At 35.1% G+C, this 11,729-nt stretch overlaps 2 pseudogenes across 1 annotated transcript; both read right to left on the reverse strand.

Moving 5' to 3' along the window:
* Positions 1-2,060: 2,060 nt before the first annotated feature.
* On the reverse strand, positions 2,061-9,152 carry LOC114277093 (protochlorophyllide-dependent translocon component 52, chloroplastic-like; annotated as a pseudogene). The gene is made up of 7 exons (XR_014345667.1): positions 8,522-9,152; positions 5,703-5,890; positions 5,227-5,316; positions 4,949-5,135; positions 4,570-4,767; positions 2,783-2,970; positions 2,061-2,559 (listed from the first exon to the last, which is right to left on the reverse strand). The product of XR_014345667.1 is annotated as a protochlorophyllide-dependent translocon component 52, chloroplastic-like (transcript).
* LOC145805059 (18S ribosomal RNA) lies at positions 3,161-3,607 on the reverse strand (annotated as a pseudogene).
* Positions 9,153-11,729: the final 2,577 nt, after the last annotated feature.

The raw sequence follows: 11,729 nt of genomic DNA on the forward strand, positions 1-11,729 counted from the left end.
CTTATTGGGTCATTCTATCAAACGCGTGCAATGATCATAATTGATTTGAGTCCAGTAAACTCACACCAAAAAATAAAAAAACAAAACAAAAAAACATGATTGGTTTATTTCCTGAATGTGTTCAGGAAATGGATTCTAGTTGTGTGCCTATATAAAGAAAACTTATTGGGTCATTCTATAAGATGAAAAAGATGAACAAAAAAATAAGATGAAAAAAAAATGACAACAAATTAAGGGTTTAAAAACTGTCTAACCCAGAACAGAAAAAAAAAAAAAAAAAAACAGAGCTGTCTACATTAATATGGTAAAAAAGAAATTAAAAAAAAAGAATGAAAAAATAGGCAACCCAAAACAAATCTTCCCTACCACAACAAAAAACTGTATAGATTAATCCCCAAAAAACTGTCTAGATTAATCCCCAAAAATGTCCGATTTGTTGATCATTCTATCAAATACATGTGTAATGATCACAATTGATTTGAGTCCAATAAACTCACACCAAAAAATAAAAAAACAAAACAAAAAAAACATGATTGATTTATTTCCTGAACATGTGTTTAGGAAATGGGTTCTAGTTGTGCGCCTATATAAAGAAAACTTATTGGGTCATTCTATCAAACACTTGCAATACACGACTTATCGAGTCATTCTATAAGATAAAAAAGATGAACAAAAAATAAGACAAAAAAAAAATATGACAACAAATTATGGGTTTAAAAACTGTCTAACTCAGAACAGAAAAAAAAAAAAAAAGCAGAGCTGTCTAGATTAATATAGTAAAACAGAAATTAAAAAAAAAAAGACAAAATAGGCAACCCAAAACAAACCTTCCCAACCATAATTCTAATGATTTGTGGCATTTAGTTATAAGATTTTGTGGTGGTCAAATTTATGATAACTTGGTTATTAGACTTTTTGTAGTGTTTATGGTTATAACCCATGGTGGTTTTGGTTATGAAATTTTGTGATGTTTAATTATAAATTCAAGTGGCCTTAGTTAGGAGGATTTTATGATATTTTTTTAAGATTATGAACTACTGTGATTAAAACTTTGGATGCATATGTTAACAAGCTTTTGGGGTGTATATAAATTTAATATGACTTATTGAGTCATTCTATCAAGCACATGTGTAATGATCGTAATTGATTCGAGCCCAACAAACTCACACAAAAGAAAAAGAAAACAAAACAAAAAACATGATTCGTTTATTTTCTGAACACATGTGTTAAGGAAATGGGTTCTAGTTGCGTGCCTATATAAAGAAAACTTATTGGGTCATTCTATCAAACACTTGCAATACATGACTTATTGGGTCATTTTATAAGATGAAAAAGATAAACAAAAAATAAGATGAACAAATTAAGGGTTTAAAAACTGTCTAACCTAGAACAGAAATAAAAAAAAAAAAAACAAAGCAAACCTTCCCTACCAAAACAAAAAATTGTCTAGATTAATCCCCAAAAAACTGTCCGATTTTGATACAAAAAACTGTCTAGATTAATCCTAAAAAATGTCCGATTTGTTGATTAATATGAGAGAAAACAACTAAGAAAATCAATAAATTTATAAATGATTAAACAACAAATAAAATCCTTTACCTCTGTGGATTTGGAGGAGGGTTCACAGATCTGACTCTGGTTTTTAGATGATTGAGAGAAATTCCTTACCTCTGTGCCAGAGCCACGCTAGTTGTAGAGCTCGGATTCAGCCACCAGCGAAGTTAAAGAATTTTGGGGCGGTTCAGAGGGATTGAGATGGGTTTGTTGTGGCGGTTCAAAGGGAGGGAGAGGGAGAGAGAGAGAGAGAGAGAGAGAGAGAGAGATTCTGAGCGTGTGTGTTCAAAATTTGAAAGAGGACTGTGTTGAGAGAGAGAGAGAGAGAGGATATGTATTGACAAAGGGGATCTGTATTGTGTGTGTTCAAAATTAGACGTTGTAAGCCATTGGATTGAACTCAATCTAATGGTTCATGTATTGACAAAGGTACAAAAGTCCCATCAGGAGTAAAGAGCTTCCATGTTATATAGATATATATATATATATATATATATTGAGGAAAATGCCAAAATCAAATAATCAATTAAGGCTTAAGCTTCTAAGTTCAGAAGGGGCCATGAGAAGAACAACTCTAAAGAGCAAGAAGCTGATAAATTAACTTAACAAGACAGACGGAGAACTTCTATCATTCATACAGAAGCGAAAAGATTCAAGTTAAAAGAGTTCAACTATGTGACTGAAATATAAGACTCAGGGTAGGCCATTGGTGTAGTCGTGGTAACGGAAATTCTTGTAGACAAAGTGAGCCAACCACCTTGGGCATGGTTGTAGTTGTGGTAACGGAAATTTTTGTAGACAAAGTGAGCCAACCACCTCGAAGCCACAAAGCTTAGCACTGCAAAGGAGATGAGAGTATTCCTTGCAGCTGCTGATAGCATATTCTGCTTAGCAGCAACAATCCCAATAGAAGCAATGGACATGACTTGCAGCACAACCTCGAGCACGTTGAGACCTTTATATGCGACATTGCAACTGCGGCAATTCACCACGTGGGACCAATACCTGAAAAGAAAATTCTCAAACTATGAAGTTAAAATCATGTACCAATTTGTTACTTGGGATTGATATGATCCAAAATTTTCCTTTCTTACATCTCAGCAATTAACAATTAAACAGAGCACTGATCTTGAATCAAATGTTCCCACGGCTTCCATGAAAGTTGGTAACATTCCAATATTACTTTCTCAATTTTACAAAAATATTGTGCTGTACAATGTTACGTTACCTGTCCAATAGCTGTTCTCTAGGAGGAGTAGGAGGAAGGGCTCCGCTGAACTTGGTTCCCCAATCAACTTGACCACCTGCATACTTGTTTAACCACCTTCTAAAACTAACAACTAGGGCATCTGACTTTGTTGGAACAAAACAAGCCTTTTGCCAATTGGAAGGGCCAATGTCCATTATCTTTCGTTCCTATGACAAACCAAAAACAAAAACAAAAAAAGAAGTCAGAAAGTGCCCGCTAAATGCAATAAATTGTTGCTGACGCTATATTTGATTTACACAAGGATATGATCAGACAATTTTTATGGAATGTGGAGTGAACAAATTCTGCCTTATCTCATGAAATTATTTCTACAGTATTTGATTGACAATTCAGCACTGCTGATAGTTGTATTGCAAGCCCCCCCTTCAATTCCTTTGAGTTTTATTCTCGCAAACGTACTCCCCAGGCGGGATACTTAACGCGTTAGCTACAACACTGCACAGGTCGATACGCACAGCGCCTAGTATCCATCGTTTACGGCTAGGACTACTAAGGTATCTAACCTCATTCGCTCCCCTAACTTTCATCTCTCAGTGTCAATGTTAGTGTCGGCCCAGCAGAGTGCTTTCGCTGTTGTTCTTTCTGATCTCGACGCATTTCAACGCTCCACCGAAAATTCTCTCTGCCCGTACGGTACTCCAGCTTGGTATGAAAGCAAATTTATCTGAGAGATAACTTCAGTACCAAAAATGGAATCAGTTAGCATATACAAAATTCGATTTAAGTTCCATCAGCATTCGGCATGACAAATTTGAGCCTAAAGAAACTGTAATCAATTCAGAGCCTACCTTTTTGTGACACTAAACCACCTTATGGTGGTGTGTGTAGTCTAACTGTTAAATTTTTCATCCAAACTAACAGCTCGCGAGGGTCACACATACAGAACAACAGTAAAAGATACTAAAAAAAAATATTTATTTTCTTTCCTTTTTCTTCTCTCTCTACATTTGTCCCACCTCTGTCTCTCTCTCCCCTGAAACTATTTTCTCTGAATCCATACAGCACATTTGCCATCTCTTTCTCATCCGTGAAGCATACCCTCTCTTACTGGTGGAGGCTATGGCCAAATGAGTAAAACACAATTGTTTGTCTCTCTCTCTCTTACTGGTGGAGGCTATGGCCATGGGTTTTAGAGAGAAAAAGAAAAGAGCAGCTGGGTCTTGCAGCATTCAAATGCTAGGTTTTACAGCATAGAAGAACTAGGGCACTTAATACCAACATTCAAGTGGTGATTTGAAAGAAACAGGAAAAAATGGGGAAGTATTCCTCTCGGGTGACAAAGAAAGATACAAAGAGAAAGAAAAGCATAGAAGAAAAAAGAGGGAAAAGAGGTATGTGGCGGGTGATTGTGATAATTGGAGAAGAAGGGAATGGAAAACATTTCCGGGTTATTGTTTTTTTATATTTTCTGTCACAGCCGTTGATTTTTGCAATTAGGTAGCCACCTCAAGGGGGGTTTAGTGTCACAAAACAAACGATTGGAATCAAGGCTTTGTTCACCTGATTTGAGTTCATCAGTTGTACTTCTCCCATAAAAAATATAAACATAACCAGTTTTGCGTTATCAGCAGTAACTCTGCTAATTTAGATTATCTAATTTGGCCCCGCAATGTAGTAGTCATCCTAATCATCACAGGCTTATACATTTCAAATCTATAATTCTGACAAAGAAAAGAAACAAATAAAATTAACAAGTTATGTTGATGGAAAATAATCTTTTAAATATACAAAGAGAGAAAACCCACCTCCAAATGAAGCAGATATAAATCCGAATCCAGAATTAAGTTTTGACCCACATGGAACATCCATCGTGGAACAACTCGATCAATCCAAACTCCAACATTTCTAGGAAAGGTCCATATCAATCTGCTATTACCCGGACTAACTGGAATGCAGATAAAAATTTGAAGAAATCTTTGTTCTGGCACATTTGACGATGGCTCCTGAACATAGGTACAAACGTTAAGTAACAAAACAGGTAAAAAAAAATAAAGTAAAGAAAGAAAGGAAGGAAAAGAAAAATGAAGAAGTGAAAACACAAGTTTTGAATTATTAATAGAAAGAAAAAAATGAAGAGAAAATATCATTGATCAACTTGATTTAATGGCAGATAAATCTAATTACCTCTTTCGTTCCAGCTGATGACACGGATCCATTAGTTTGATCAGCCACAAGAGGGGTAAATGCACTAAAAATACAAGGTGCGACAAATTTGCTATGACCCCATTCCTGTCTTGCAAAGAAACCATTGATGTCTAGGTTCTTTACACTTATTTCCAGTGGTCACCCTCCTTCTCTATCAGCCTTAGCAGTGAAAGAAACATAGTCTCAGCCAAGTGTACTTTATGAATTAAAGAGAAAATTATACATTATAACTTAAAACTTCAATGTAGAGTTCTTATCTGTTCTTTCGTTGTGGAGTTCGCATTATTCCATAATGTGCATATGGAACATGAGCTGGGTCCATGAGATTTTCAATCAAAACCTCATACCTGAACATGAGTAGGGTGCATAAGATTTTGAAGAACTCAGCAGAAATTGGCATTGAATATTTTAGTGAAAACTTAAATACTACTAGTCTTAATATTTAGAAGGAGAAGAAGAAGAAGAAGAGAAATAGGTCTATGATTAGTGCTAAGTTCTTATTTTCCTTTACTCTTTCTTTTTGGGATACTTTTTCTTCATAATCATTATCTGTTCAGAATAACACTATATAAAGAAATATTTCATCATCTCCACTACTTATTTCTATAGTTTCTTTGCCCCCTTATGTACCAGAAACCGCATTACGAACATGAGACTGGAATCACTAGCAGTACATAGGTTCTGTTTGAAAACAAAAAATATAAGAAATGTGGTTGACTTTATCTCTGCATACCCATATGGTATCTCTCTATTTCCCATCAACTTAGTATATGATGGGTCATCCAATTCTGGTATATATGGGGGTTTGTTCTTTGTGAGGATATCTTTGTATTAAGGATCAGAGTTTGGCCAAAACCAAACAATGTCATTTTGAACTGTACTTGGATAAGCAGCTACACATGCTTTCTTGAATGCGTGAACCTGCACATTTTGTCAGAAGATTAGAATACATATGTAAGAAACTACATTAATATGTGAAACATAATTTAAATTTGGTGAAGTAAGATGATAAACCAGGGAAGATATTCAGTTTAGACTTGAATAATGTCAAATCCAAGTTTTTAAAAAAGCCACAACAATTGACAGTCGTTTTGGAAAATTGACAAAACAGGAACCTAGGTTGGAAGATTGTTTCCAATTTAGCAGATATTGTTCCAAACTGCATGAAAGTTATGAGATCAGCATATTGCATCCCACAGCCACATTATTTCCTGTCACCAAAGTAAAACAGCTCTATAACCCCTTATATTGAACAAAAAAGAACCTACTGTGATAAAGATTCATCAGCAGAAATAGAATAAATTATTGGGGTCAGGCTAACGACAAGGGGAAGAAAATACCAAACCAAACCAAACCAAGCCTTTAAGTCCAATCAAATGGGGTCGGCTACATGTATCCTTCTTCTCCAAGCAGTCCTATTAATGGCCATTTCATTAGTCAAATTAAGTAGATCCATATCTTTATTTACAACGCTAGCCAACGTTAATCTAGGCCTACCCCATTTCCTAGCACTTCTATCTACCGTTAGAGTATCGCATTTCTTCATTACTGCTTCTGTTGGTCTCCGTTGAATATGACCAAACCATCTCAATCAATTCTCTCTTAACTTATCTTCTATTGGTACTACTCCTACCCATTCCCGAATACACTCATTCTTAATTATGTCTTGTCTAGTCTTGTCATACATCAACCTTAGTATCCTCATCTCAGGCACACTCATCTTATCTACATGTTGTTTCTTGATTGCCCAACACTCCGTCACATACAATATCACTGGTCTAATAGCTGTTCTATAGAACTTACCTTTTAGTTTAGTGGGTATTCGTTTATAGCACAGTACCCCAGTCGCACTTCTCTGCTTACACCATCCCGCCTTAATCCTATGGGCCACATCCGCATCAATCTCTCCACTATTATGATAATCGACCCTAAATAACGAAAATATTCACTCTTAGACAGATTTTGGTTCTCAATCTTCACTTCTCATCTGTTTTCATTGTTACTGTTATTAAATTTACACTCCATGTATTCTGTCTTAGTTCTGCTTATCCGAAATCCTTTAGATTTAAGAGCTTGTCTCAAAATCTCTAACTTTGTGTTAACTCTTTCTCTACCCTCATCCACAAGCACGATATCGTCTGCAAAAAGTATACACCATGGCACGTCATTCTAAATATTTCTCATTAACTCATCCATAACTAAAGCAAAAAAATAAAGATTTAAGGTAAATTCCTAGTGTAACCCTACAGTGATATCATGCACTTGGTGTAACCTTCTAGTAATCCTTGGTGTAATCCAAAATATTTAAAATTTCAGTGCACTTTTTATACATTATGAAATATTCCCATACTTTTCACATATTTTATGTACTTTTTTACGCATACATCGAGACTAATGACAACCACTAGGCAGTCATTAGCATTTCCCATCATGGATTCCCAAACATCTCATATGTACATTAGGATAGTTAGGTGTGTGTCTATATATAGAACTGTATAATTTAATGTGCATCGAATTAAACTTATCCTCCGAGGCTCACAAGTTAAAAAATGAGCTAAGGATATTCATATTCTACTAGGTTCAGTTTTCTTGCCAAATGGACCAAACTAAACCCTAAATTCAAAAGTCAAATGGACCAGTGTCCCTTTGGCCGGAGATAGTATAGTAAACATGACACAGGCAGAGTTGAATGACATTAATGCAGTGTTTGGTTGAGGGATTTGAGGAGGGATTTGGAAAGGGAAAGGGAAAAGGTAGGTAAAATGTGAAAAAAATATACTTACATTTCACATAGTTTCACACACCTTTTTCCTTTTCCTTTCCAAATCCCTCCCCAAATCCCCCAACCAAACACAGCATAAGAGATCGGAAGGCACAGAGGCGGAGCCACATTGAGATCAGAGGGTACGTGCCCTCTCTCAATTTTTTTGAAATTCAAACTTTTACGTCTAATTGAAAAAGGGTTTTCAATTGACTCCCTTGAACTGTTACATAGATCCCTAAATCCTTATATCTCATCTTTTCTTTCAAATAAATTTCCTAAAATTTGCCAGATAGGAGGGAAGAAGGTCAGTCAGATTCAACACATGCATAGCAAAAGTTCACTAAGGAAATAATTCAATATAATCCAAACAATGAAATTGAATATAAGCCAAGCATATATAGTGGTAATAATAATTAGGATAAATTACAAATGCACCTGAAATTTGATAAAAATCCGAATCGCCCCTTGTAGTTATGGAAATTACATTCAATCCCCGGAGGTTTCTAATTTTATAATAAATCATTCCTTTATTAATAAACCATAAAGTTAATTAATAATTTTTAATGATTTTAAAAATATGTTTCAATTAATAATTTAGGTAATTTTGTTATTGGGTAGGAGAATAATTATGAATTTTATTTTTTTAATTAATTTTGTTAAATAAAAAATTCTAATAAGAGATTATTTGTAATTTTTCAAACATAAGGACCAATCTGTACTTTAAACCAACCTCTGGGGAGTGTATTTGTAATTTTTCCTAATAATTAATAGAGAGTGAGTGATTATACAGGAGGACCATCCGGGGGTGCCTCCGGAATGAATTTGCAATCACCAGAGCCGTTGAAACACCAACCATGATACACACATTGCAATCTTCCCCACTGATCAATCCTTCCTTCAGATAATGGAGCCAACCTATGAGGGCACATATCATCAAACACCTTCCATGCACTCTCATTCCTATCCCACCACACCACTACATCAAGACCCATCACTTTCTTTGCGTGAGGGACCCTCTTGTCAAGATCACAGACCGGCACAACCGGATACCATTGCGCATACCAGTCGAACTTCTCTCCTTGCCTGTCAATTTCAACTTCTTCTTCAGGTGGGTTGGCCAATTCGGTTGAAAAAGTCGAAGAAGAAGACGTAGCTGTAAAAAGCCTGAATTCCGCTTTGTTCTTGTGGATTGAGGAGAGAGATGAATTGGGTAGTCGTTGATTCAACATGGGTTTGTCAAGTTGGATTCTGGGTACTCTTGTTGGGATTGTTGTGAGTGGAAATGAAGAAAACGAGGAATGGCAGCTTGTTTTTTAGAATATAGATCAATGTTTTGATTATTGTGTTCCAAGATCAAAACTATAAATGTAAGAGTGGAGAGAGAGAAAGAGAGAGAGAGAGAGGTGACGAGGTGAGTGAATTGGCTTTGTGGATTGAAATTAACCGACAAATTTGTAAAAATAATGACAATAATGATTTGTAACTAATTTTTATATTTTGAATGATTTAAATGTCTCAAAATAATATTATTTTAATATATCTAATCTATTCGAGCAATATAAATTTAAGCGGTCAAACATTTTAATTTATGTTAGGGAGGGGAGGCGTGATGATGATGGGTCATTTTTAACATTCTTGGCGGGACAGTGTAAAATGAATTGAATTATCAAATATTTTAAAAAAAATAAGTGAAAATTTTAATTAGAATTATCATTAATAATGTAATAATGAGTCTCACCTATTATCACAATATATATTATCTTTATTTATTTATTTAATTTTATATATCTTTTTACTTCATTTGTGTGGTGGGTTTAGAGTAACCCAAGTAATCCTATCTAGCACCACCGAAATTTTAATTCATGTTGGGGGAAGGGAGGCGTGATGATGATGGGGGCATTTTTAACCTTTTGGCGGGATTGGATTGTATGGCTGTCATTGGTTGGTTGGTTTGTTGGGGGGTCCCCCGGGATAGCCTCATCAATGATGCAATTCCCAAAGTGGTCATAGCTGGGTTTTGGATTGCTGTCCAAAATACAGTCACCATGTTTCGTTCCATTTTTTTGGAAATTTTTTTAAAAAGTGATTTAAAAATTTTATTTTAAAAAAAAAATTATTGTTTGATTTTTAAAAAAATACATCATTATAATTTTAAATTTCCCTTCAATTTGAGGAGAGAAGCAATTTTAACATCAAAAAATATTCTCATTTTTATTGTGTATATATATGTCCATGCTATATATGTATTAGTAAAATATAATTTAGTATGTGTACATATCCTACCATAACTATGTGACTTTATCGTAAAATTTCTACGCATTTCAACAATAGAAAATGTAAATTGTTTTTCTAAATTGGCATTAAAAACTTCAAAAAATGTGAATTTATATACAAAAATTTGTGAAAAACGTACATATTTACAAATTTTCAAAAACGTGAATTTATATACAAAAATTCGGAAGACAAAATTTTGTGAAAAATGCCCAATTTGTGAAAAGTTGCATTAAAAAAAATTATGAATATATGGTTAAATTTATTTACATATTTACAAAATCGTAAATTTATATTTAAATTTATTTTTTTAAATCGTAAATTTATGTTTAAATTTACAATTTACACAATTTGCTTCATAACATTAATAAAAAAATTAATTCTACAAAAGAAATTTTTTAATGCAAATTTGGCAAAAAAAAATTTACATTTTCTGTGATTAAAATGAGTGTAAATTTTATAATAAAGTCACACATTTAAAATATGATATGTACCCATAAATTACAACATACCAAATTATATTTTTATACATATATAACATGTGTGTATATATATATATATATCAAACTAAGAGGCTATGAGGAATATATAACATGTATATATATATCAAACGAAGAGGCTATGATGAATATCGGCAGTGATCTTGACCCCCACTTGGGGGTGACCCTAGCACCCCCACATACACGTGGGGGGTAGTGAGAGGTGGACCAACCAAAAATAAAATAGAATAAAATAAAATAAAATGGACCAATCATCATTCAGTGGGGGTGGTGGGGGTCATCCCCAGTGGGTGTCTCACTCTTTAGCATGTATATATATATACATATCAAACTAAGAGGCCATGAGGAGTATATAATAGGCTGTACTTATGTGTAACAACCCATATTTATGTCTTAGTCACGTTCATGAGCATTTGTATGATTATGACTCGTTGAGCTTGCATTTGTACGTTTATGACTTGTTTTGCCTAAGTAAGATCCATGCCTTGTTCTGATGTCTATGTGATTTGTCTAAGTGTTGTGTGCTTGCTTTGTTCCTTCCTTGGTACCCCAAGCCTAAGTTATGTTTAGCCGAAGTCATGCCAAGCCTAGGTTATGTTACGCCTAGATCATTCAAAGCCGAGGTCATCTTCAGTCTGAAAGTATCTTGGAACCCCTTTGTTTGACCTCCACCTTCGCCCTGGCATATTGGCTGAGATGTCATTATCTAGGCCGAGGTATGAATCACCAAGGCCGAGATGTGTATCATCTAGGCCGAGATGTTACCTTTGCACCCGAGTGACTTTGTCCTGGAGTGGTATGACCTAGACCGAGGTGCGGCGCATCTAGGCCGAGGTGTGGCGCAATTTAGTCAAGTGTTGTCCTTCCTAGCCGAGATCATTGTCATCTTAGTTGCCGAAGCTTTGTCCTTAGCCGATGTCATCACTTGCCGGAGTGCCTTACCGAGTAGTTTGTTAGATACGCTTTGTCATAGTCTTGTCCTGTCAACCTATCACCTTTTTGAGGAGAACCAATCAACCGCTGCCACGTGTCCGAGCTGAGAGTTAAGTCAGCCAGCAGAGAGAGAAACCTATCATTTGTTGTATCCTTGTTTTGAAGAGGAGAGAGAAGCTCTAAGAGAGAAAAAAGAGTTCTTAAGGGAGGATAGATTTCCAAGCTTGATCCCTAGAGATCGAACCGTTAGATCCGTGTTCTAAGGGTAGATTCTTGATCCGCTCTTGTTGTT

Source organism: Camellia sinensis, chromosome 12 (assembly GCF_055761805.1).
Source record: "Camellia sinensis isolate YWXY chromosome 12, ASM5576180v1, whole genome shotgun sequence".
Lineage (NCBI taxonomy): Eukaryota > Viridiplantae > Streptophyta > Magnoliopsida > Ericales > Theaceae > Camellia > Camellia sinensis.